At 49.9% G+C, this 25,373-nt stretch overlaps 1 protein-coding gene across 1 annotated transcript in view; it reads left to right on the plus strand.

Annotated features, from left to right (window-relative positions):
• Window positions 1-1,300: 1,300 nt before the first annotated feature.
• The window catches only part of LOC119965254 (ras-GEF domain-containing family member 1C-like), a 250,134-nt gene continuing 226,061 nt past the window's right edge, over window positions 1,301-25,373 (plus strand). Inside the window, exon 1 of the mRNA XM_038795746.1 lies at window positions 1,301-1,431. The gene's annotated coding sequence lies outside the window, so the exon portion shown is untranslated. The remainder of the gene's footprint in view (window positions 1,432-25,373) is intronic.

The following is a 25,373-nucleotide window of genomic DNA, read 5'->3' on the forward strand; positions in this document are numbered from 1 at the left end:
AGCCACAGGCCCAACAATTCTCCAGGCATTTATATCGGGAAGGCCGTGCGTGCGTTTCACGTGGCGCGGCTGATAGACCCTCACCGGTCAGAGTAACAGTGTCAGGCCTCGCTGTTCTGATCTGAGCTGATCTGACGACTAACCTCGAAACCATACACTTTCTCCGGACATTGCCTCAAAATCGGAGAATCCAGCCCATAAACTTTGTCACAGATTCCATCATGTTATACAACTGCGGTTATGTAAAACAATACCTACTTTGTAGCAAATGCTGAAGATTCAGACAAATTATGTCAATGTACAAAAAAACCCTCTTCAATATATGTGGGGCTGGATTTTCCGCAGCCCCGCGCCGAAATGGCGTTCAGAGTAGGGGCGGAAAATCCAATTTCACGCCAAAATTGGTCCCGGTGCCGGTCCGCCAATTCTCTGGGACCTGAGAATCGGCGTGATCGCGGAGTACTCCGCACGGCTGGGGGCTCATTGACAGAGGCCAGACCAGCAATCCTCTGCTCCTGACCGACTGGGTTCCCGACGGCATGGGACTAATCTGCTATTGCCGGTCAGGATGCTTGCGTGGCAGCTGCGGACTCAGCCCACAGCCGCCCTGGTGGGGGGCGGGGGGGGGGGGGGGATCAGACATCGGGGGGGCCTGATAGGCGGCCGGAGGACAGATCCGCACGGTCAGATGCTTGGTGGCACGGCCAATCGGGGGAGTTGGGGGGGGGGGGGGGGGGGGGTGGGGGTCTAATTTCTCTGTCTGCATGTGCGGTCTGAGTCCGTCATGGGGCTCGGCGTGGCCGCTGGAGGCCGCCGCCATGTGCATGCGTGGACTCAAAACCGGAAGTGCGGGGGCCCGTATCACAGCTAAAGTTGCGTGAATCACTCTGGGTCCCTGCTAGCCCCCTGCAGCTTACTGAATCGGCTCCACTTTTCCCCAGGAATCATCAGAGTAAAACACCAGTGTTTGTACGCCGGTGTAGGGAGATAGCCCTATTTTGGGAGAATCCAGTCATGATCTTAAATCTATTTTCAAAGTAAGCTCCCATTCTGGACCCCTGGCACCACTGCGTTCATTCTAACAATCAAAAGGGATGTGAATTGTTGGCATATCAAATGATTATGCTTGTGGTTTGCCTCAGTTTTGATACTCAGTGACACATGTGGCAGGTGGGGAAATGGTTTAATAATGTTCTGTTGCTGAAAGGGTTTCTGAAAGCATTTGGAGGAGGTCTGAGAATTTGAAGAGAGCATTTCTGAGATTATTATTGCAGTTGGAAGATTGTAACTTGACCTCTGTGTGGAGCAGTAGAGCCTGCAGTGCAGCAGTTTCCCATTTGGAGAAGAAAGCTGCATTTATATGAATAGGTTCATTTCTCAAAAAAGATCAGCTCCATGCCTTTGATGAAGACTTGCACTCCATCATTCGAGGTTAGTAGTCAGATCAGCTGAACATTGTTATCTAATATGCTGGGCCTGCCTGTAAAATGAAAGGTTATTTTTGTGTAGTATTTTGGATAGCCAAACGGTGCTAACAAAATAAGATATGGTTTGACTGGACCTAGTTACCTAATAAATCATTCTACACTTCAAACTGTTCCATGGTGAAATGCATTTTACTGCCTCTGCTGTTTTAATCATGTTCCCTGGTATTTCTACTTGACCTATATTGTTTTAGAATAGATCCCAAATTATTTTTCATGTGCACATTTCTATTAACTTTATATCTGTGAGAAATGCACTGTCATACATTAAAATCTTACGCTTGATCATCTGTAAAAAGCAAAGACTTTTTTTTTGCAGAATAGATCTTTTGGGAATTATATAGTGATGTATTTATTGGCTTTTGACAGTTCAATCAATTTCTACTTACTGCTCTTTGGTAATGTTTAGTAACATGTGTCCACCGGGGCCATGTTGTGCACAATCCAATTCGAAAGATGGGTGGTTTTCATAAATTCCACGTTTGTTCTTCAGGTTTATTTGTGTGCGTGTTACGTTACGTGATTTCAAAGTTGTTGTTTGGTCTTTGATGAAAATTCGCACTGCTGATGAACTATATTTACAACAAAGCTGATATTTTAATCTTGGCTATTGAGGAATTTATCTCTCTTCATGAGATTAAATACCTCATTCTAGGAACATAGGAGCATAGGAATTAGGAGCAGAAGAAGCAATTCAGCCCCTCAAGCCTGCTTCATCATTTAATCAGATCATGGCTGATCTCTTCCTGGTCTCAAATTCGAACTTTTTCATTTCCAATTAATTTTATCGATATGCTATTTTGTTTCTTTTTTTGAATATATTTAGAGTACTCAATTATTTATTTATTTCCCAATTAAAGGGCAGTTTAGCGTGGCCAATCCACCTAACCTGCACATCTTTGGGTTGTGGGGGTGCAACCCACGCAGACACGGGGAGAATGTGCAAACTCCACACGAACAGTGACCCAGGGCCAGGATTCGAACCCGGGTCCTTCGCGCCACAGTCCCAGTGCCAACCATTGCGCCTCATGCCACCCAGATATACTATTTCATAGTAAGGTGACTGCTCGGGCTGAATTTTGTGACCCCGTTGCAGAAGGGGTGGGCTGGAAAATGCAGCGAGCCATTCAAAAATCCATTGGCTTTGGCGGGAGCAGGAAATCTCCCCAGCAGAAAATTCCACCCTTGGAAGTTTTATTTTGATTGGAATTTTCCCACTTGATGGATCTGCGTCTTCCAGCTTACAGACAATCAAATCTTTATTGTGCTGGCGAATATCCCAAAATTTGTTTAAACTGGTGAGCTTTCCCATTGGGGATTTGGAACATCTTAGGAATGCCCCAGTTGCACTTTGTTACTGGTGCCGTTGAAGAAATAAAGTTCTTATTTATTAAAGTATAATAATCACACAGACCCACATGGACACAGACACACAAGTGCAGCTCGAGTTTCCTTGTGAAAGACTCGGGTCAGGATTAGATCTGCACTGAAATATTCCATGTTGTGTGAAACCGAAAGCAAGGAAATTCTTCCATGGAGAGTCTGATAGCAATTGCTTTGGAGTAAAGTTGGGACCCAGTTCTGGGGCAATACTGCAATTTGAACATTTGCATCTGCTATCTGGTGATATGACAATGACACCTAGAGAACTGGGTACTTACTATAAATTGGCATGCAATGCACTACTGAGGAAGTCCTAGAATGAAAGAATATTTATGGACAGTCCGAATAAAGGACTTTCAAGCCAGAATCAGTTTCAGTGTTGGACAAAAAATGGAATTGCATTTAAATAAAACATGAAACAGATAGATTGCAGCATACATCTAGTGTAACCAATACTTGTTCCAACTGTGGTTTCACATAAGCAGCCATGGCATTGCATGTGAATAATTTGGGAACTTGCCTTTATCACAAAAGCAGCAGTTTCATTTTTGTCTCATTGTGGAAGTAGATTGAACTGTGGTATTTACTGAAGTGTTTCTGATCAAGCAAAAAATGAAAATGACTGACATCTATGATTATTCCACAACTAAGTCACTTTTCGTATTAGGAAGGAGAATTCTGTAAATCACAGTGCAAGCTGTCCTTACCCTAATCAATCAATAATGTGCGAACAAAAGAACTAAATAATACTTTAAAAGAATTGAAAATATTGGGAAAGAAATCTAATACCGTTTCGTGCAAGAGACATTAATGTACTGGAATTGCAGAGGCAAGCCTCTCCGTGTGTGCGTGGGTTTCCTCCGGGTGCTCCGGTTTCCTCCCACAGTCCAAAGATGTGCAGGTTAGGTGGATTGGCCATGATAAATTGCCCATAGTGTCCAAAATTGCCCTTAGTGTTGGGTGGGGTTACTGGGTTATGGGGATAGGGTGGAGATGTTTACCTTGGGTAGGGTGCTCTTTCCAAGAGCCGGTGCAGACTCGATGGGCCGAATGGCCTCCTTCTGCACTGTAAATTCTATGATAAGCGGGTTCAATAATCTAACTGACATTTATATATATTAATATTCTTCAAAAATATCTCTCCTTCAGCATAATGCTTCATAAATAACTAAACTCTTGTGATTGGGGATGATGGTGTTTCTAATTAAACCAGTTTCCTTATGAAAATAGCATCTGAATGGTATAATTCTGTCCCTTTTAACAGTCCGCCAATTTTTATAAAGCTGGGTACCATAATTTTTCCTTTGATAAAACTTATAAGGGTCTTGAAGAGACTTTAGAGCCAGAAAAAGTGTTTCAAATCAACTGCAATAACACGTAAGTACAGTTTTACTGACCTCAGGAATGAATTAATTGCATGGCAGGTCGCTCTCAGTTTGAGCATGCAAAGGTTTAGATTTGTTAATGCTCTGCCCATCCTATGTTGTTGCCGATTCTGTTGGCCTGTTTTTATTCAGAGATGTGAAGTAAATAAGGCTTCAGTGCCTCTGGCAGGGTAGAGCTGCTTCTGTTTCTCTCATCTAGCGTTGGCCAACACTGGCTTCTATTTTTATTGCATGTGGACAGGCTGATTACTGCTCATCCTGCCAGGGATATAATTTGTGTGATACTCATGCCCTGGTACCTCGTCCCCACTGCAAAATGGGCAGATTCCGGAGCATCAGCAGCCGTGACAAATGAACTCGTTCTGTTTGCCGTGACGATTGATGCATCACTGAGCAATGATGTGACTTGAGTGCTGCTGTTGCACTTCTGCCACACATCATTGTGTAATGGGGATCGCAGAGTTCTGCACGTGTGGACTCAAATATATTCACAAATCAATTTTATAGCACAGGAAACAGCCATTTGACACATCACGGGCTGGATTCTCCCAAAATGGGACTATGTCCCCACGCCGGAATAAAAACGCTGGAGGCTTACTCCAGAGATTCTTGGAAAAAAGATCAGCTAATTCAATGCCCTGCAGGGGGCTAGCAGGGACCCGGAGTAATTCACGCAGCTTTAGCTGTGGATACGGGCCCCCGCACTTCCGGCTTGGAGTCCACGCATGCGCATGGCGGCGGCCTCCAGCGGCCACACCGAACTCCATGGCGGACTCGGACTGAGGAGCCAGACACAAAAATTAGATCCCCCCCCCCCCCCCACCCCGCGATTGGCCTCAAGCCCGACCATCTAACCGCGCGGATCTAACCCCCGGCCGCTTATCAGGCATCCAATCCCCCTGCCCCCCACCAGGGCGGCCGCAAACTGAGTCCACAGCTGCCACACCAGCATCCTGACCGGCAATAGGGGGCTAGTTCCACGCCGTCGGGAACTCGGCCGGTTGGGAGCGGAGGATCACTGGGCTGGCCTCTGTCAATGGGCCCCCAGCCGCGCGGCGTACACCGCGATCACACCGATTCTCAGGTCCCGGAGAATCACCGGACCGGCGCCGGGCCTGATTTCGGCGTGAAAGTGGATTCTCCGGCCCCATGCCGAATGCGATTTCGGCGCGGGGCTGCGGAGAATCCAGCCCTAGGTTTGTGCTGGCATTTTCTCGACAAGCCACTTATTGAATCCATCCCCAGTTTGGTCCCACACTATTTAAAATTCCAAGCTACTAACTATATTGTTTCTTAAAAAGAATTTATGAACTGTCCTTCAAACAGTGCTTTGCAGCAAACAAGTTCTAACTCTCTGAAAAACATTTAGACTCCTCCCTTTTAATTCTTTTAGCAATTATCTTTATTTTCCGTTTGCGTCCTCTCATTGCCATCTCACAAACAATCACTATTTCCCTTAATATAAACCTTTGTAACTATGATGACTTTTAGAAGGCCATCCCTTGGCCTTTTCCAGTCCTGCGGGAACAAAAAGGGACAGAAGCATGCTAGTTATGTTACTGGATTAGTAGAATCATAGAATCCCTACAGTGCAGAAGGTGGCCATTCAGCCCACTGAATCTGCACTAACCCTCCGAAACAGCACTTTACCTAGGCTCCCCCGCTCTATCCCCGAAACCCCACCTAACCTTTAGACACTAAGGTGCAATTTAGCATGGCCAATCCACCTAACCTGCACATCTTTGGACTGTGGGAGGAAACCGGAGCACCCGGAGGAAACCCACGCAGACAAGGGGAGAACGTGCAAACGTCACACAGTCACAAGAGGCTGAATTGTACCCAGGTCCATGGCGCTGTGAGGCAGCAGTGCTAACCACTGTGCCTGCCGCTGTGCCTCATATTAATTAATCCAGAGAGCTGGACTAATGATTCGAAGATGTGGGCTTGGATTCTTCGCTATCTGGCGGGGTGGGACGTACCGGCACTGAGGAGTTGCCTGAACCACTCCGGCGTCGGGCCGCCAGGAAGGTGCGGAATCGTCTGCACCTTCAGGGGCTAGGCCGGCGCTGGCGGGGTTGGCACCATGCCAACCGGCGCCGGGGGTTGGCGCTGCGCCAACCGATGCCGTAGGGTCTCCGCCGGCCGGCGCAAGTTGGCACATGCGTGGGAGCACCAGCGTGTGCTGGCGTGATCCCAGCGCATGCACAGAGGGGTTCTTCTCCGCGCCGGCCATGGCGGACCATTACAGTGGCTGGTGCTGAACGCGGGCCAGGCCACCGTGGCCCCCCCCCCCACCCCCCCTGGGGCCAGATCCCCCGCGCCCCCTCCGAGGACTCCGCAGGCCGCCCGCAGAGCCAGGTCCCGCCGGTAAGGATCTTGTTTGATTTACGCCGGCGCGACTGGCCGAAAACGGGCAGGCACTCGGCCCATCGCGGAGCGGAGGATCGCAGGGTTGCGGGGGGGGGGGGGGGGGGGGGGGGTCACTGCCAATGGCCCCCGACCGGCGCAACACGATTCCCACACCTGCCGAAAAACCAGCATCGGAGAATCCGGCAGCCGGCGTCGGGGCAGATTGACCCCGCCCCCCGGCGATTCTCCGGCCTGGCGGGGATGTCGGTGAACCCCACCCATGGAGTTTGACTTTCAATCAGAGGTTGGGAACAATGGTGGGCATCTTTGGTTCCCGACTTTAGGCACGCCAACTACAACTTTCATTTAAAGTCCAAGAAGCAGACCCTCCATCCAATTAAGACAAGGGCAGGGGGCATGGCCAGGTGTGTTTGTTTTTACTTTTAAAAATGGCATACATAGCTGCCTGACAGGAGGGGGAACCCCTCTATGGGATGGCCAGAGTTCACAGCTGCCTGACAGGAGGGGGAACCCCTCTATGGGATGGCCAGAGGTCATAGCTGCCTGACAGGAGGGGGAACCCCTCTATGGGATGGCCAGAGGTCACAGCTGCCTGACAGGAGGGGGAACCCCTCTATGGGATGGCCAGAGGTCACAGCTGCCTGACAGGAGGGGGAACCCCTCTATGGGATGGCCAGAGGTCACAGCTGCCTGACAGGAGGGGGAACCCCTCTATGGGATGGCCAGAGGTCACAGCTGCCTGACAGGAGGGGGAACCCCTCTATGGGATGGCCAGAGGTCACAGCTGCCTGACAGGAGGGGGAACCCCTCTATGGGATGGCCAGAGGTCACAGCTGTGGCCTTGTGGCTGTAAAAGGATGTAGGAGGGTGGAGAATTCCTTGCTTCATTCCCCCTAACCACCTTCCACCCTGTGCTCACCTAGGACAACATTGGCTGCCCACACTGCCAGCTGAAAATCCCAGTCAATACGGAAAATGAGCCTTAATAGACTTATTAATTGAAAATAATTGCCCTGAATTGGCTGCCTGTAGGTTACCAACGGGCAGCCAATCAGTCCCTGAGCCGTCCTCATTGGTGAATCATGGTGGTAAACTGGCATGAAAACTGATAGTATGAAATTGCGTGTCCGCCTGCCTCTGATCTCCACCCAGACCCAATCTGAAGTCCAGTCCATGAGTTTGAATCCCACCGTGGCAATTGGGGAATTTAAACTCAGTTAAATCGATCGAGAATAAATACAACTTGTAATAGTAATGGTGATTGAGGTTGTGGTGGTATGATTAACATAGCTGCCATTGGTGCAGAACACCGGCTTACCATTGGCCCTAGTCGGTCATGTGCCTCTCGACCGATTGGTTGAGACCAGTCATGTGACGGCTCCCCGATTGGTCGAGAGGCTGAGTTAACCCCGCCTCCAGGGCGAGGTATAAATACCCAGTACGCCCGGCAGTCGTCCATTTACTGTAGTCGACCGCAGGGCTAACATCTAGCTTGTTAAAGCCTAACTTTTGCACAGCAACTAGTCTCGCGTTCAATTTATGGTACATCAATTTAATAAGCTAGAATTTTGAAGATGGAGCTCGGATCAAGCCCGAATGCCTCCGCATCAGCCCGCAAACTCAGAACGCTTCAGAAATCTTTAAACATTGGCTGGCAAGTTTCGATGGTTACCTCGCATCCGCAAACAGCTCCCCCACCATGGCACAGAAGCTTCACATCCTCCACTCCAGCGTGGGCATGGCGGCCTACGCGATGATTGCGGAGGAAAAAGATTACGATGCGGCCATGCTTAAGCTGAAAGGACAGTTTCTTAAACCGGTAAACAGAGTATTCGCCCGACATCTGCTGGCTACCAGACAACAGCTCCCCGGTGAGTCATTAGACGATTTTTACCAGGCCCTCGCTGTCCTGGGGAGGAATTGCTCCTGCCTCCAAGTTTCAGCCACGGAGCACATGGAACTTCTGATTAGAGATGCTTACGTGGCTGGGATGCAGTCTGCCGCTATCTGCCAGCGGATGCTGGAGAGAGACGACCTCAGCCTAACTGAGGCACGGACTCTCTCCAACTCCCTGGAGGTCGCCGATTTAAACGCCCGCGCCTATGTCGCCAGCCGCGCTGCACCACCCTGGGCTTCCTGGCACGCTTCCCCACCGCCATCCTCCGCTCCCGACCCCCCTCAGGCCTGCGCCGCGGCACGCCCCGACAAGTCCCCGGGGCCCCGCTGCTATTTCTGTGGGTTCGCTAAACACCCTCACCCGTGCTGCCCGGCCCGCTCCGCCCTCTGTAAGAGCCTGCGGGAAGAAGGGCCACTTTTCGACGGTCTGCCAGGCCAAATCGGTCGCTGCTGTACTGCGCAGCGACCGGGGATCCCCCACCTTGCGGGCCCTTCCAGCACACCACGCCAATCTCTACCCCCGCCCCCGGGCCCCTGCGCCCGGCCTGCGCACCTCCCCCTCTCCTCCGGGCCCTTCCAGCGCACCGTGCAGATCTCTCCCCCCCGCCCCCGGCCCCTGCGCCCGGCCTTGGCGCCTCTCTGCCCCCACTCTCAGCCGCTCCGATCGGCCTGCCGGCACCGCCAACCGAGCCCCCAGAAACCACGAGGGCCCCGTGGGCGCCGCCATCTTGGGCCCCGGACGCCACGTGCGGGTCCTGGGTGCCGCCACCTTGGGGCGCCGACTCCACGTGCGGGTCCCGGGCACCGCCATCTTGGGATCCCGACTCCACGTGCGGATTCTGGGCACCACCATCCTCGACTGGCACGCAAGGTTCTGCCAGCACCTACTCGGCCGACGACGACTATGACGAAGGTTCTTCTCCACGGCTCGTGGCCATTTATTCGACCAGTCACGTCCACGCACGCTCGCCAAAACAACGACGCTGATCCATCTCAACGGCCACGAGACGGGCTGCCTGCTGGACTCCGGGAACACGGAAAGCTTTGTTCACCCTGCCACGGTAAGACGCTGCGCGCGCCCTGTCCATCCTGTAAAACACAAAATCGGGTTAGCCTCAGGTTCGCACTCCATCTGCATCACCGGCTTCTGCATCGCGGACCTCACGGTCCAAGGGAAGGTTTTTAAAAATTACATACTCCTTGTCCTCCCTGACCTTTGCGCACCGGCACTCCTAAGACTGGACTTCCAGTGCAACCTGCAGAGCTTGACCTTCCAATTCGCCGGCCCTATACCCCCCCTCACTGTCTGCAGCCTCGCGTCCCTCAAAGTGGACCCCCCCTCCTTGTTTGCTAATCTCACCCCGATTGCAAACCCGTCGCAACACGGAGCAGACGGTACAGCGCCCAGGACCGGACCTTCATCAGGTCCGAGGTCCAGAGGTTGCTGAAGGAAGGAGTCATCGAGGCCAGCAACAGTCCCTGGTGAGCCCATGTGCTGGTGGTCCGGACTGGGGAGAAAAACCGGATGGTCATCGACTATAGCCAGACCATCAACCGGTTTACGCAACTGGACGCGTATCCTCTCCCCCGTATTTCCGCCATGGTAAACGATATCGCAAAATACAAAGTCTTCTCCACTGTGGACCTCATGTCTGCCTATCACCAGCTCCCCATCCGCATGAGTGACCTCAAGTACACCGCGTTCGAGGCTGATGGGCGCCTCTACCACTTCCTTAGGATTCCATTCGGTGTCACAAATGGGTTATCGGTCTTCCAATGGGAGATGGGCCGAATGGTCGACAAGTACGGATTACGGGCTACCTTCCCGTACTTCGATAATGTCACCAATAATGTCACCATCTGCGGCCACGACCAGCAGGACCATGACACCAACCTCCGGAAATGTCTCCAAACCGCAAAACACCTTAACCTCACTTACAATAAGGATAAGTACGTGTTTAGCACCGACCGTCTAGCCATCCTCGGCTACGTAATGCGTAACGGAGTGATAGGCCCCGACCCTGAACGCATGCGCCCCCTGATGCCAGAGTTTGCGACGGCTGACGCGTCACATGACCCTCAAATCCCTCAAACGCTGCCTGGGTTTCTTCGCTTACTACGCCCAATGGGTTCCCAATTACGCTGACAAGGCCCGTCCCCTCATGCAAACCACGACCTTCCCGCCATCGACAGAGGCCTGCCAGGCCTTTAGCCGCATCAAAGCGGACATCGCAAAGGCCACGATGCGCGCCATCGATGAGTCCCTCCCCTTCCAGGTTGAGAGCGACGCATCAGAAGTAGCTCTGGCGGCCACCCTGAACCAAGCGGGCAGACCCGTGGCCTTCTTCTCCAGAACCCTCCAGGCTTCCGAACTCCGCCACTCCTCTGTGGAAAAGGAAGCCCAGGCCATAGTCGAAGCTGTGCGACCCTCCTCACAGACCAACGGTCAGTGGCCTTCATGTTTGATAATGCACAAAGGGGCAAGAGTAAGAATGACAAGATCTTACGGTGGCGGATCGCGTTGTCCACGTACAACTATGAAATCTTGTATCGTCCTGGGAAGCTCAATGAGCCTCCTGATGTCCTGTCCTGCGGTACCTGCGCCAGCGATCAGATAGACCGCCTCCGCTCGCTCCACGCGGACCTCTGCCATCCAGGGGTGACCCGTTTCTACCATTTCATAAAGGCCCGCAACCTGCCTTTCTCCATTGAGGAAGTCAGGACAGTAACCCGTGACTGCCACATCTGCGCAGAGTGCAAACCGCACTTCTACCGCCCCGAGCGCGCACACCTGATCAAAGCATCCCGCCCCTTCGAACGTCTCAGCATTCACTTCAAGGGGCCCCTTCCCTCTAGCAACCGCAACATTTACTTCCTGGCAGTAATCGACGAATACTGCCGCTTCCCCTTCGCCATTCCCTGCCCCGACATGACCACATCAACCGTCATTAAGGCCCTCCTCTCCATCTTCTCCCTGTTCGGCTACCCCGCATACATACATAGCGATCGGGGGTCCTCATTTATGAGCGACGAGCTGCGTCAATTCCTGCTCAACAGGCGTATTGCCTATAGCAGGACGACCAGCTATAACCCTCGGGGTAATGGACAGGTCGAGCGGGAGAATGGTACCATCTGGAAGACCATACTACTGGCCCTCCGGTCCAGAGATCTCCCTATTTCCCGATGGCAAGAGGTTATCCCCGATGCCCTACATTCTATCTGCTCACTCCTCTGTACCGCAACTAATCAGACACCTCATGAACGTCTTCTTGTTTTCCCCAGGAAGTCATCCTCTGGATCCCCTCTCCCGACGTGGCTGGCCGTCCCCGGACCCAACTTGCTCCGGAAGCATGTGCGGGTGCACAAGTCCGACCCGTTGGTGGAACAAGTCCAGTTACTCCACGCTAACCCGCAGTATGCGTACGTGGAGTACCCCGACGGTCGGCAGGACACGGTCTCCCTCCGGGACCTGGCTCCCGCCAGCGTGCGGCCTTCCCCCCCTTCACCACAGACCCCCCTGTTTTTTTCCCCCAGCGCCCCACCCAGGCCACCCCTTCCCCATCCATGGCGTCTCCACCACCAGCCCGGGTGACGGAGACAGTTCAAGGACCATCGCTCCTGGACCCCAGGACATCAGCAGAACCACCACCATCGGCTGAACCGATGTCACCTCCTCCACTGCGGCGGTCTGCCAGGACGTCACGGGCAACGAAAAGGCTGATCGAGTCTATTTAATTTTCAACAACACCATGGACCTTGTATGGGCAATATGTACTATTGTTAAATGTCTGGGCCAGTGGGAAGCCAAATCCTTTGGGCGCGATTCTCCCAGACAGGGAGAAATCGTAAGGCTGGCGTCAAAAACGGGCGGGTTTGACGCCAGCCTCCCCCCTCCCGAGGTAAAAACACACCCATTTCGTGAATGGTCTTTAGCAATGGAAATCTGCTGTTCTTAACCCATCTGGGCCTACAGCAATGTTAGCTGTCCTCTGAAATGGCCTGGTAATTCAATCCGCAAAAGACAATTAGGAATGAGCAATAAATGTTGGCCTCACTGGCAAGGCACACAGCATGTTAACACATTTAAAACAAAAGCCCCATGGCGACACGGTGGCGCAGTGGTTAGCTGCAGCCTGATGGCGCTGAGGACCCAGGTTCAATCCCGGCCCTGGGTCACTGCCAGTATGGTGTTTGCACATTCTCCCCGTGTCAGCGTGGGTCTCACCCCCACAACCCAAAGATGCGCAGGCGAGGTGGATTGGGCACGCTAAATTGGATTGGATTTGTTTACTGTCACGTGTTCCGAGGTACAGTGAAAAGAATTTTTCTGCGAGCAGCTCAACAGATCATTAAGTACATGACAAGAAAATAAAAGAAAATACATGGCCCCTAAATTGGAAAAAAAATAATTGGGCACTCTATTTTTAATAAATAAATAAATAAAAGCCTCAATTACTTAGATTTATATTGTGGAAGAAGAAGCCTGGTTTTGATATTTGTCCAGGGTCCTCTGCTGAAGAGTGCATACCCATGAGAGTAGGATCAGTGTCAATGGTGCTGCCTTGTCAACTTCAGTCTTGTTAGACACCCTAGCCTCCATTTTGTGATAAAAAATACATGCCATTAATACGGTACATCACTACTTCGGAAGTCAATTAAATTAATGTTAATGATTGCTGCTATAAACTATTTGAGGACAAAGCAATCATATGACCAGGTCTCCAATCCACAATCTGCGCTGTAATATTCATATCTAAAGCCAAACAATAGTAATTGGGAATCCAGCAGAAAGAATTGCCAAACTTTCAAGCATTCAATCATAAAGTGTTTTCATTATTTAAGTTAGTCTAGGTGCACCTTGTAACACAACCTTGTCAATCTTGTCATATTTCTATATTTTTCACAATGTCACCTGAAGAAAATCTTAACATGCAGTGTAAACCAAGCTAAACATTGGGCTGGAGTTTCCGTTCCCCCAGGTCCGTGTCGCTCGGTGGCACGCTGGCCGCAGGCAGCGGAACTCTATCTTCCCGCCGCTTGTCAATGGGATTTCCCATTGAAACCACCGGACGACGCAGGGAAACCCGTGGGCAGGGGTACACTTCCAGTGGGAAAAGAGAATATCAACGCCTGGAGAATTAATTTTATTTCATTTTACGGGATATGGGCATTTCTGGCTAGGCCAGCATTTATTGCCCATCCTAGTTGCCCATTAGAAGGTGGTGGTGAGTTGCCTTCTTGAACCGCTGCAGTCTTTGAGGTGCAGGTACACCCACTGTGCTGTTAGGGAGGAAGTCCCAGGATGTTGCTCCAGCGACAGTGAAGGAACGGCGATATATTTCCAAGTCAGGGTGGTGAGTGACTTGGAGGGGAACCTCCAGGTGGTGGGCTTCCGAGGTATCTGCTGTTCTTGTCCTTCTAGATGGAAGGAGCTATCTGAGGAACGTTGGTGAGTTACTGCAGTGCATCTTGTAGATGGTACACACTGCTGCCACAGTTCATCAATGGTGAAGGGTTTGAATGGGAAGGAATGTGATATCTAAGGAGTTTTTAAAATGGGTAGGATATCCCACTGGAATGCATCTTTCTTTTTTCCCATGTTCACCGACTTGGATTGGGTCCCAGTCTGACAAAGCCTCAATTTTTAAAGAATGCGCACCTTTGTTTTCAATTCCTGCTGTGTACAATCATCTCCCGATCTCTAACCTCCTCCCCACAACCATGTGAGATCTCTATGCTTCTCTAAATCCGTCTCTTGCATATCACTGATTTTAATCATTCCGCCTGCTGGTTATGCCTTTAGCTGCCTAGGCCATAAACTTTAGAATCCCCTTCCTAGGCCTCTCCACCTCTCTCTTTCTCTCGTTCTCTCTTTCTTTAAACCCCTCCTTTAAACATACTTATTTGACCACATCTTTGGTCATTGTCCTAATATGTGACGCATGTTGTTTAATAACACTATCACACTGCCGTTAGTATTTCCCCCGTGGCGGGTGAAGGGTGTGCTATGCGGGAAGTCTGAAAAGCGAATTCTGTAGGAGCTCCATGCATGCTTCAAGGGGGCTTTCAGTTTCTTATCAAGGCACCAGCATCAGAAAGTGAGGGCTGCTAAGAACCATCCTCCTGCCCTTGTTGCCAACCACATCTCCACCCCACAACATCCATCCAGCCACCATTCATCTGTGGCTGGGACACCTCAGCTATGTTAGGCCTTGGGTTCGTGCATTACTGGTAGCAGCCACACACTCCCCTGTGGCGCTGCTGAGCAGTAAAACAATGGGCACGATTCTCCCAAAAACTTTCAACGTTAATTTGTGGGAGGTTTTTCTGGGAGTTTCATAGAACATAGAACATAGAACATAGAACAGTACAGCACAGAACAGGCCCTTCGGCCCTCGATGTTGTGCCGAGCAATGATCACCCTACTTAAACCCACGTAACCCGTATACCCGTAACCCAACAATCCCCCCATTAACCTTACACTACGGGCAATTTAGCATGGCCAATCCACCTAACCCGCACATCTTTGGACTGTGGGAGGAAACCGGAGCACCCGGAGGAAACCCACGCACACACGGGGAGGACGTGCAGACTCCTAGCTGGCTCTGCCGGTGAGTTCCCCACCGCTATTCAATGACACTTAGTCACTTTTTTTGGCCCTGGCGAATTTCTCACTGGTTTAGCCCACACTGAGGGTGAGATCCTCTGGCCGCTTTTGCCCGATGACTGGAGAATCCCACCTGAGGTAAATAGATTTTTCCATTCTCTGCGTCCCGCCCGTGGTGTTCTTGCAGCGGGCGGGGTGAGAGAATCCAGCCCTTAGAATTTTTTTAGCACTGGGAAGCTGACATCAGAGATCAGTCCGCCATTTTGAAAGGGTTCCCCAATCTCTAAGTGAGTTTGTGGGTCCCCTACATCCTCACCCATGAGCAATGTCAACCCCCCCCCCCCCCCCACACACACACATGGACACTACCCCACCGCCCTAAGTGAGGACACCCCGCTATGCGGTCCCTGGGGGTTCCCCCTCTTCAGGCCCGTCCAAGCCCTCTCCCTTACAGGACCCCCACCCATCACCCCCCAACCTCCCGCACAACCTACATACCTGCCTTGCACTGCCCCACCCTTCAAACCCTTCTACACCCTATTTTCATGGGCATGGTCCCCCTCATCCCCTGACCCTTGGCAGTACCACTTTGGCACTTGGGCACCCTGGCACTGCCACCCTGGCACCCAGGCAGTGCTCCTGCCAGCTTGGCAGTGCCACCTGGGCACCTTGGCAATGTGGATCAGCATCCGGCTGCAGCCTCCCTGGGGAGGCCGGAGAATTGGGGGGGGGGCGGTGCATCCCAGGCATGTAGGCCGTAAGTAGGTTTACAACCTACTTCCACGAGCGTCATTCGGTCACGCATATTTGGGGCGGAGCTCTGACTCCGACGTCTCACGAGACTCTGTGAATCTCGCAAGTCGCGGAGCAGATTGGGAGACTCACTGCTGACCTCTCCTGGAATTGTAATCTCGCTTGAGAGCAACACGGCCGGAGAATCGCACCCATTACCTCTGATTGGCCAGCAGTTCTCAGCGGGCAGGCCTTCTTTTCCTTGGGGGTCCTGGAAAGGCCCACCATTGCATAGTTATGTGTCTGATTGGCACTTAATGTGGTGGGCCTTCCCAAAAAGAAGCATTGCAGGATTATATTTATATATAACCCTTTATAATCTTTCTGTCACAAGTAGGCTTAAATCAACACCGCAATGAAGTTACTGTGAAAAGCCCCTAGTCGCCTGTTCGGGTACACGGAGGGAGAATTCAGAATGTCCAAATTACCCAGATTTTATCTGGCTCTCCAGCTGACCCCTGCCACCTACATTAATTCTGCCACATATCTTTGTTTTAGCTTCTATCTTAATACAGTCGTACATTTATGTTACTATTTGATAACTAAATTGAACGCTGAAAACATTTTAAGGCATTTGTAAATTTCTAACAATTTCAAGAGAAAGCACAAAAAAGTAACACCCCTCCCCCAGCCAACAACCACACAAGCCAACATGGTTCACATACACAGTTACCCAGGTCCTCTCCTCCACTCACTAATCCCGCCTCCACCATTCCCCCCCTTACCTCCCACCTTCCCTAACCCCCCCCCCCCCTTTTTGTATCTGCTGACAGCTTAATTTTCTCCGAAGAAGCCGATAACCGGCTGCCACCTCCGGACGAACCCTAATGTTGATCCGCTCAGGGCGAACTTGATCTTCACAAGCTTGGACACCCGGCCACCCAAACCCCCGATTTTGGGGGCTCTGAGTCCCTCCATGCCAATAAGATCCATCTCCAGGCTACCAAGGAGGCAAAGGCCAAAACGGTCGTCCGTGGCATCTGTGAGGCCTTCAAGCCATCTTTAAATATTGTGGAGACCCATAACAGGAATTTACCTCTCTCCCTGTGTTTTCACAGAAGCATTCCAAATCCATCTTTGCATTTGACTGCAGCCCCGACCCTCCCATTTCTGAACCGTTCTTTGCTCTAGGGATACTTACCTCTCTCGGTCCTCTGTGCATATTTTCTCTCCTCTCCAATGTCTCATTCCAACGGCTGTTCCTCTGCCAATTTAGTTCAAACCCTCCTAAAGCTGGAGGCTGCAAAAATATAAAAGGTGAAAAAGTACAAAAGTATAAAAGAATAAAATGTGAGTTCCACACAAATTGGAAGTGAAGAGAAAACAATGTTTGCGGGAAATTTGAAATAAGGAGACTTTTAGTTCTGATGAATGGTTCCACGTAAAATCCTTCTGTGTTACATTTCAATTAATAAGCTAGCATTTCCAGAATTTTCTGACTAATGTCAAGGGAAAAGAAAACTCTGTTTGTTTAATATCACATTTTAAAACAGTTAGGAATGTACAATACATGTATGCAGGAGATCTTGTGGTGCAGTACGTAACATCCCTCCCTCTGAGCCAGAGGCACCAGTTTCAAGGCTCACCCCAGGACTTGATGGCCAAAGAAAGTGAGTTTATAATGCTGCAGAATCCTTCCAACATGCTAATGGCTGGCGGTAAGAGCAGGAGAGACCCCCTGGTCAGTCATACTTGATGTGGTGCGGTACTCCTCAACTTATAAACCCCTGGCAACAGATTGGCGACTTGTTCCAGGAATTACTAGCTACGGAAATGAACGAAAGCCTGCCTTAGTCCCTCACTAGGTGGGGGAAGAGAATTGGACATATATGTACCGTAACAAAGTAAGTCTTAATGCATTTGGACTTCATTCAGACAAAAGGATGATTGTAATTTTGAAAGAGTCCACTTTCCTTTCAAGATTTTTAAGAATTCTATAAGCCAGATCCTACAAAGTATGAACAGATATGAGGTCAGTATCCAAAGTAAATGCTCCATCTTTGCAAAGCAATATTCCTGATCCTTGGTCAAATCCATTTGGAATTTGTTCTGGATATTTTTTTCCAAATAAAATGTGATAATCATCTTTCACACTAGACTGTTGACTTTGGGGTTTTAGTGTCATTCAAGCAAATATTCATTTCAAGTTTCAATTTTATCTTCAAGATAAGAAATTTTACTGCATCGAATAAGAATAATTGCTTTTTGAATCTATGCAGTGTGAAGACTAAGCAGATTATTTACTGCTGGGAGTTGTAATTAATGCTTGCTGCTGCAGATTCTTTAAAGCTTCTTAACAACCATGTCTAGTTTTCAAATTATAGGATAATCACTGAATAATTGATGAAATACTGTTATTTTCAACTTGGTTTGAAAAGCAAAATGTGACATTGGTCTATTTTAGTTCATCTACCAAAAGAGTACAAACGACTAGTTGTGGCATCTCTGTGTTTTTCTTTTCAGTTACAGTTATTTAGAAATTGGTTTATTCAATTCTCTCTGTATTTCCCTTTGCCGAAAAAATATTAATCTTTAATTTACAGCTCCGTGGTATCTAATTCAAGGATGTTTTAATGTTTTACTGCGAGTTAAAGGTAGATTTCAAAACATAACCACCTTGTGAAGTTCTGTCATCAGGACAATGAGTCATGTATTGTTCTTTTTTTAAAATTTTCGACTTTGCAGGAATAGCAGCTATTTTAGTGCTTTCTTTGCTGTGATCAAATGCATCACTTAAAAAAGCACACTGGGGCCTTAACATGGAACTTGGTATAATGCAGATCTATCTTGGATCCCAACATTTCAATTCAGATTTATCGTCCCCCAACAAGCAATGCTATAAAATTAAAGTTTTAGTTAAGCTTTAAATTCCAGTTCACATTTAGAGCCAGCCAGTGAGATGGCAGTCTTGTGACTAGGGGGGGGGGGGGGGGGGGGGGGGGGGGGGGGTATATAACCAGTGAAATGTTCACATCGTAATTGAATGTCATTTTTCCTGTCTAAATATGGTACAAATTTAGGATAGGGCTACTCTGTGCTTATACTGACACCCAGACAACAATCATTGTGAGTGAAATTGTCTCTACTGAATCAGTATTATGATGCAGAATTTACTTCTTAATGGTCAATGTGCAGGAAGCTTGGAAATTTGCTTTTTCACTGGTTGGGGTTCCTTTATGGGCGGCACGGTAGTACAGTGGTTTGCACTGTTGCTCCACAGTGCCAGGGTCCCAGGTTCGATTCCCGGCTTGGTTCACTGTCTGTGCGGAGTGTGCACGTTCTCCCCATATCTGTGTGGGTTTCCTCCGGCTGCTCCAGTTTCCTAGCATAAGTCCCAAAAGACGTACTGTTTGGGCATTCTGAATTCTCCCTCAGTGTACCCGAACAGGCGCCGGCATGTGTGGCGACTATGGGATTTTCACAGTGAATTGTAATTTTAAAAGATCATTTAAACATTATGTGAAATAGCAATAGACTTTTTTTTATTTGTTCCTGGGATGTGAATGGCACAGGCTGTGTGCCATTGCCCACCCCTAATTGCCACATTGTTGTGGGTCTGGAGCCACATGTAGGCCAGACCAGGTAAGGACAGCAGATTTCCTTCCCTAAAGGACATGGACATTAGCTGCTTTTTTTTCAACAATGGTTTCATGGTCTTCATTACACTTTTAATTCCAGATTTTTAGAATTCAAATTTCACCATCTGCAGTGGTGGGATTTGAACCTGGGTCCCCAGAGCATTATCTGGGTCTCTGGTTTGCTCATCTAGTGGCAATACCACTATGCCACCGTCTCCCCTGTCGCAAGCTAAAGCACTCACTGTCATCTTTAAACTAACAGGATAAGATTTGTGGTTGCAGTACTATCTGTTTCAGTATACTTCATATTGGTAAATAGGAGATTACTTTACAGATTATGGGCTGGATTCTCTGCCACCTGCCACCAGCAGCAGAGTTCCCGATGAGGCAGAGAATCCATCGACTGCCATAAAATGGGATCAGTGCCCAGCGCCGATCCCGTTACAATGCCCCAGTCCCCCGCTGGCGGTGGCATTAAGGTTCACAGTGGGAGGATGCAAATGGATCAATTTGACAACAAAACAATAACAATCTCTCCATCAACGTCATCAAAACTAAGGGGCTGGTCATTGACTTCAGGAAGCAAAGTACTATACACACACCTCTGTCTGTATCAATGGTGCTGTGGTGGAGATGGTTGACAGCTTCAAATTCCTAGGTGTGCACATCACTAAAAATCTGTCCTGGTCCACCCACGTCAATGCTATGACCAAGAAAGCACAACACTAATAAGGGCAGCACGGTAGCATTGTGGATAGCACAATTGCTTCACAGCTCCTGGGTCTCAGGTTCGATTCCGGCGTGGGTCACTGTCTGTGTGGAGTCTGCACTTTCTCCCCGTATGTGCGTGGGTTTCCTCCGGGTGCTCCGGTTTCCTCCCACAGTCCAAAGATGTGCAGGTTAGGTGGATTGACCATGATAAATTGCCCTTAGTATACAAAATTGCCCATAGTGTTGGATGGGGTTACTGGGTTATGGGGATAGGGTGGAGATGTTGACCTTGGGTAGGGTGCTCTTTCCAAGAGCTGTTGCAGACTCGATGGGCCGAATGGCCTCCTTCTGCACTGTAAATTCTACAATAATACTTCCTCAGGAAACTCGGCATGTCCACATTGACTCTTACCTACTTTTACAGATGCACAATAGAAAGCATCCTATCCGACTGCATCACAGCCTGGTATGGCAACTGCTCGGCCCAAGACCATAAAAAACTTCAGAGAGTCGTGAACACAGCCCAGTCCATCACGCAAAACTGCCTCCTATCCATTGAATCTGTCTACATCTCCCGCTGCCTGGGGAAAGCAGGCAGCATAATCAAAGGCCCTTCTCACCCAGGTTATTCTCTCCTCCAACCTCTTCCATTGGACAGGAGATACAGAAGTTTGAGAGAATGCACTAACGGGTTCAAAAACAGCTTCTTCCCCGCTGTTACCAGACTCCTGAATGACCCTTTTATGGACTGAACTGATCTCTCCTTACATTTTTTTCTACTGAGTAGTACTGCACTCCGTATGCTTCACCCAATGCCTGTGTCTATGTATTCACATTGTGTATTCATGTATGTCCTATGTTTTATCATGCATGGAACAATTTGTCTGGACTGTATGCAGAACAATACTTTTCACTGTATCTCGGTACACATGACAATAAATCAAATCAAATCAAATCATTTGCATCCTATTAACCTGCGTGAATCTCCAAACCTGCGTGAATCACCATGCCTCTGGGCCATGATTCATGTGGGCAAGAATTGTTGTAGGTAGTTACCGTCATGACCTTGGCCCAGTGCACCTCATGGTCGACCAAGTGGTTAACTCTTTTAGCCCCCATGGTCCATCGGTGGGAACACTTAGGTGAGAACATTTAAATGCCTTTTATATGGTCCAAGAGCTGTCAATCATAGCTAGGTGTTTATAAACATTGTGCTTAGTTTCACAGCAGGCTGCTTGACATTCCCCTAAGCGTGAAGGAAAATTAGATTAAAAATCCAGACATCTGGGGCGGGAGTCTGCCATAATCGGCGGGGCGGGCAACTCCGGCGGGACGGAGTGGCGTGAACCATTCCGGTGTCGGGCCACCCCAAAGGTGCGGGATCCTCTGCACCTTCAGGGGCTAGGGCCGCCCCGGTTTGCACCCCGCCGGCCGGCGGGAAAGGGGCTTGGCGCCACGCCAACTGGCGCCGAAGGGCCTCCGCCTGCCAGCGCGAGTTGGCGCATGTGCGGGAGCGCCAGCGTGTGCTGGCTCCATCTCCGCGCATGCGCAGATGGCTTCATTTCCGCACCGGCCATGGCGGACCACTGTAGCCGCCGGTGCGGAAAAATAGAGTGCCCCCACGGTACAGACCCGCCCGCAGATCGGTGGGCCCTGATTGCGGGCCAGGCCACCGTGGGGGCACCTCCCGGGGCCAGATCCCCTGCACCCCCCCCAAAAACCCCGGAGGCCGCCCGCGCCACCAGGTCCCGCCGGTAAGGTCCTACTCCTTTATGCCGACGGGACCGGCAAAAAACAGGCGCGGCCGGAGAATCACTGCCAGCGGCTCTTGACCAGCATGGTGCAATTCCCACCCCCGCCAAAGTGGGACGGGGGGAAAGGGGGAGGGGAAGTGGGGGGAACGGGGGGAAGGGGAGGAAGGGGAGGGGAGGGGAAGGGGGGTGAAGGGGGAAGGGGGAAGGGCGAGGAGGGAGGGGGATGGGGCGGGGTGGAAGGGGAGGGGGAAGGGGCAGGGTGGAAGGGGAGGGGGAGGAGGGGAAGGGGGGGGTGGGAGGGGGAAGGGGAGGGGGAAGGGGCCGGGTGGAAGGGGGAGGGGGAAGGGGCGGGATGGAAGGGGGAGTGGGGAGGGGGGGAAGGGGTGGGGTGGAAGGGGAGGGGGGAAGGGGCGGGGTGGAAGGGGGAGTGGGAAGGAGGGGAAGGGGCGGGGTGGAAGGGGGAGGGGGGAAGGGGCAGGGTGGAAGGGGAGGGGGGAGGAGGGGAAGGGGCGGGGTGGAAGGGGGAGTGGGGAGGAGGGGAAGGGGTGGCCTGGAAGGGAGAGGGGGGAAGGGGCGGGGTGGAAGGGGGAGGGGGAAGGAGCGGGGTGGAAGGGGGAGGGAGAAAGGGGCGGGGTGGAAGGGGGAGGGGGTGAGGAGGGGAAGGGGCGGGGTGGAAGGGGGAGGGGGAAGGGGAGGGGTGGAATGCGGAGGGGGTGAGGAGGGGAAGGGGCGGGGTGGAAAGGGGAGTGGGGGGAAGGGAGAGGAGGGCCCTTGCCAGAAAGCAGGTCTGGTGGGACGGTGAATCCCACCCCGTAGGTTTCATTAAATAATTGGATTTTTCAACCGTCTCTTATTTCTGACCACCACTAGTTGTTTGTAGCCTTTACGTTTTTGCAGAGTTGAAGTGTGGTCACTGCACTTCTTGGGAAGGGGAATGAGCATAATCTATGCAAAGTGTCCCTAAATTTATCAGGGAAGAGTACCAGGAGAGAAGAGAAAACTTTTGGTAAAATTAGTTGAACAGCTTTCAAAAATTGTTCAATCAGTTTCCATGGACTTCAATTTGTTTTGTTGCTTCAGAGATGGAAAATAATTTTGCATATTTGGAGTGAAGATGTAAGCATTTGAAACTGGATTCACTTGCCTTGGTGTTGAAATCAGCCTTGCCAATTTGTGTGCAGTGCCTTTTTTTCTGTTTACCTGAAAAGCACAATTTGCAATTATTCCTTGCTGTCATATTGCAACTTTGTGGAACTTGCTCTGCTAGCTGGAGAAATAGTTCTGTGTGTCATTTTGTGGTAGCTTTGATAAATGACTGAGTAATTAATTTAGTTTAGTTTTGGTGAGTCGCATAGTTTCTTCCACCTGTCCACACCTGAACAAATCAGCACTATTACATTTAGCATTTTATGCCAATCAGATAAGTGTGGTGAACACTGCATGTGCAATACTTCTTCCAGCATGACCTTCACACCCATTCCTAGATTGGAATTTTAAAATTCTTATCATGGGGTGGGTGGGTTGCTGGGAAGGCTAGCTTCTTTTGCCCATACCTAATTGTCCTGAGATGTTTGCCACAAGATAGTCAGTGGACCATCTACTAAAGGAATAAAAAATATCATTTTGTAAAACAATCATCAATATGTTGCATTATTACTGAAGACTTTAGGTCAATGACAAATCTAAAATCATCATATATACTAATTCCTTCATACTTAGGCCGGAGTTCTCTGGTCCTGCCAGCAGTACACCCCCGCCCGGGGTTACTCAGCGGCTTGGGGTGGCTCTAATGGGAAATCCCATTGACAGAGGCAGGAATAGAGAATCAAGTGGATCTTCAGGTGACTAAAATTTACAAAGCTGGATCCGCGAACTCTGCCACAGGTGGGACAGGTAGCTTTTGATGAGGTGAGTGGGCTGCATTCTCGGAATTTGGGACTGTTTCCGCTATTTGCGCTAGGCTTCCACCTCAGAGGCTTCTTCTCCAGTTTGGGCGATCTTCCACAGATAAGTTTGACTCTTTCCAGCTCTTCTCTCCTCCGCTCTCACATTCACCTGAGGAAGGAGCTGCGCTCTGAAAGCTAGTGATTCAAAACAAACCTGTTGGACTTTAACCTGGCGTTGTCAGACTTCTTACTGTGCTCCTCCACTCTGATCAATGACAATTTCCCCTAAAATTTAGTTTGTCAACAGTGGAAAGCTCTTTTGAATATTTCTAGTCTACATGATGTGTCACTTTCACACAGCCACCCTTTGTTGGCAGGATAGTAATTGTTCAAATTGCTAGCTTTCTCCACAGTTATATTTACCTCATCGGTTGATGGGAGTGGGTGTAAGCTTTTCCTTTCAGCCAAAGGAAGCACTTTTGGCAAATTAAGTGGTAGGTTAGCTTATCAAGTGATCCACAAACATGTTGCAGATGCTTGAACTATCATTATCCAAATATCCTCTTAAAGATTGTTTTTGCACTAAACCATTTCCAAGCAATCATGTCGTATCTAATGGATCATGGTTTCCATCAAGACAGAACCGACCTAAAAATTCTTTCTCCTGCTCTGAAAAATAGGTTAGCAACCTCAGCATTTTTATAGTATAAGTATATCAAGCCATAAATACAGTGGATACAAGAGCAGGTGAGATGCTAGGAATCCTACAGCGAGTAACCCACCTTCTGACTCCCCAAATCCTGTCTACCATCTACAAGGCACAAGTCAGGAGTGTAGTAGAATTTGCTCCACTTGCCCGGATGAGTGCAGCTCAAACAACACTCAAGAAGCTCAACATGACCCAGGGCAAAACAGCCCGCTTGTGTGGGACCCCCTTCTACAACCATTCACTCCCTCCACCATTGACACATAGTAGCAGCTGTGTGTACCATCTACAAGATGCACTGCAGGAACTCACCAAGGTTCCTTAGACAGCACCTTCCAAACTCACAATCACTACCAATTAGAAGAGCAAGGGCAACATACATACGGGAATGCTACCACCTAGAATTCCCCTTCAAATCACTCACTATCCTGACTTGGAAATATATTCCAGTATCATATTCTAGTATTATTTTTTAAAATGGGCGACACAGTAGCACAGTGGCTAGCAGTGTTGCTTCACAGTGCCTGCGTCCCAGGTTTGAATCCCGGCTTCAGTCACTGTCTGTGTTCTTCCCGTGTCTGCGTAGGTTTCCTCCGGGTGCTCCGGTTTCCTCCCACAAGTCCTGAAATACATGTTAGGTAATTTGGACATTCTGGATTCTTCCTACGTGTACCCGAACAGGCGCCGGAATGTGGCGACTAGGGGCTTTTCACAGTAACTTTATTGCAGTGTTAATGTAAGCCTGTGACAATAAAGATTATTATTATTATAGTCCCACCAAAGGTGCGCGGGTTTCCCGGTGACGAGGTGTGCAGTCAACG

Source organism: Scyliorhinus canicula, chromosome 4 (genome assembly GCF_902713615.1).
Source record: "Scyliorhinus canicula chromosome 4, sScyCan1.1, whole genome shotgun sequence".
NCBI lineage: Eukaryota > Metazoa > Chordata > Chondrichthyes > Carcharhiniformes > Scyliorhinidae > Scyliorhinus > Scyliorhinus canicula.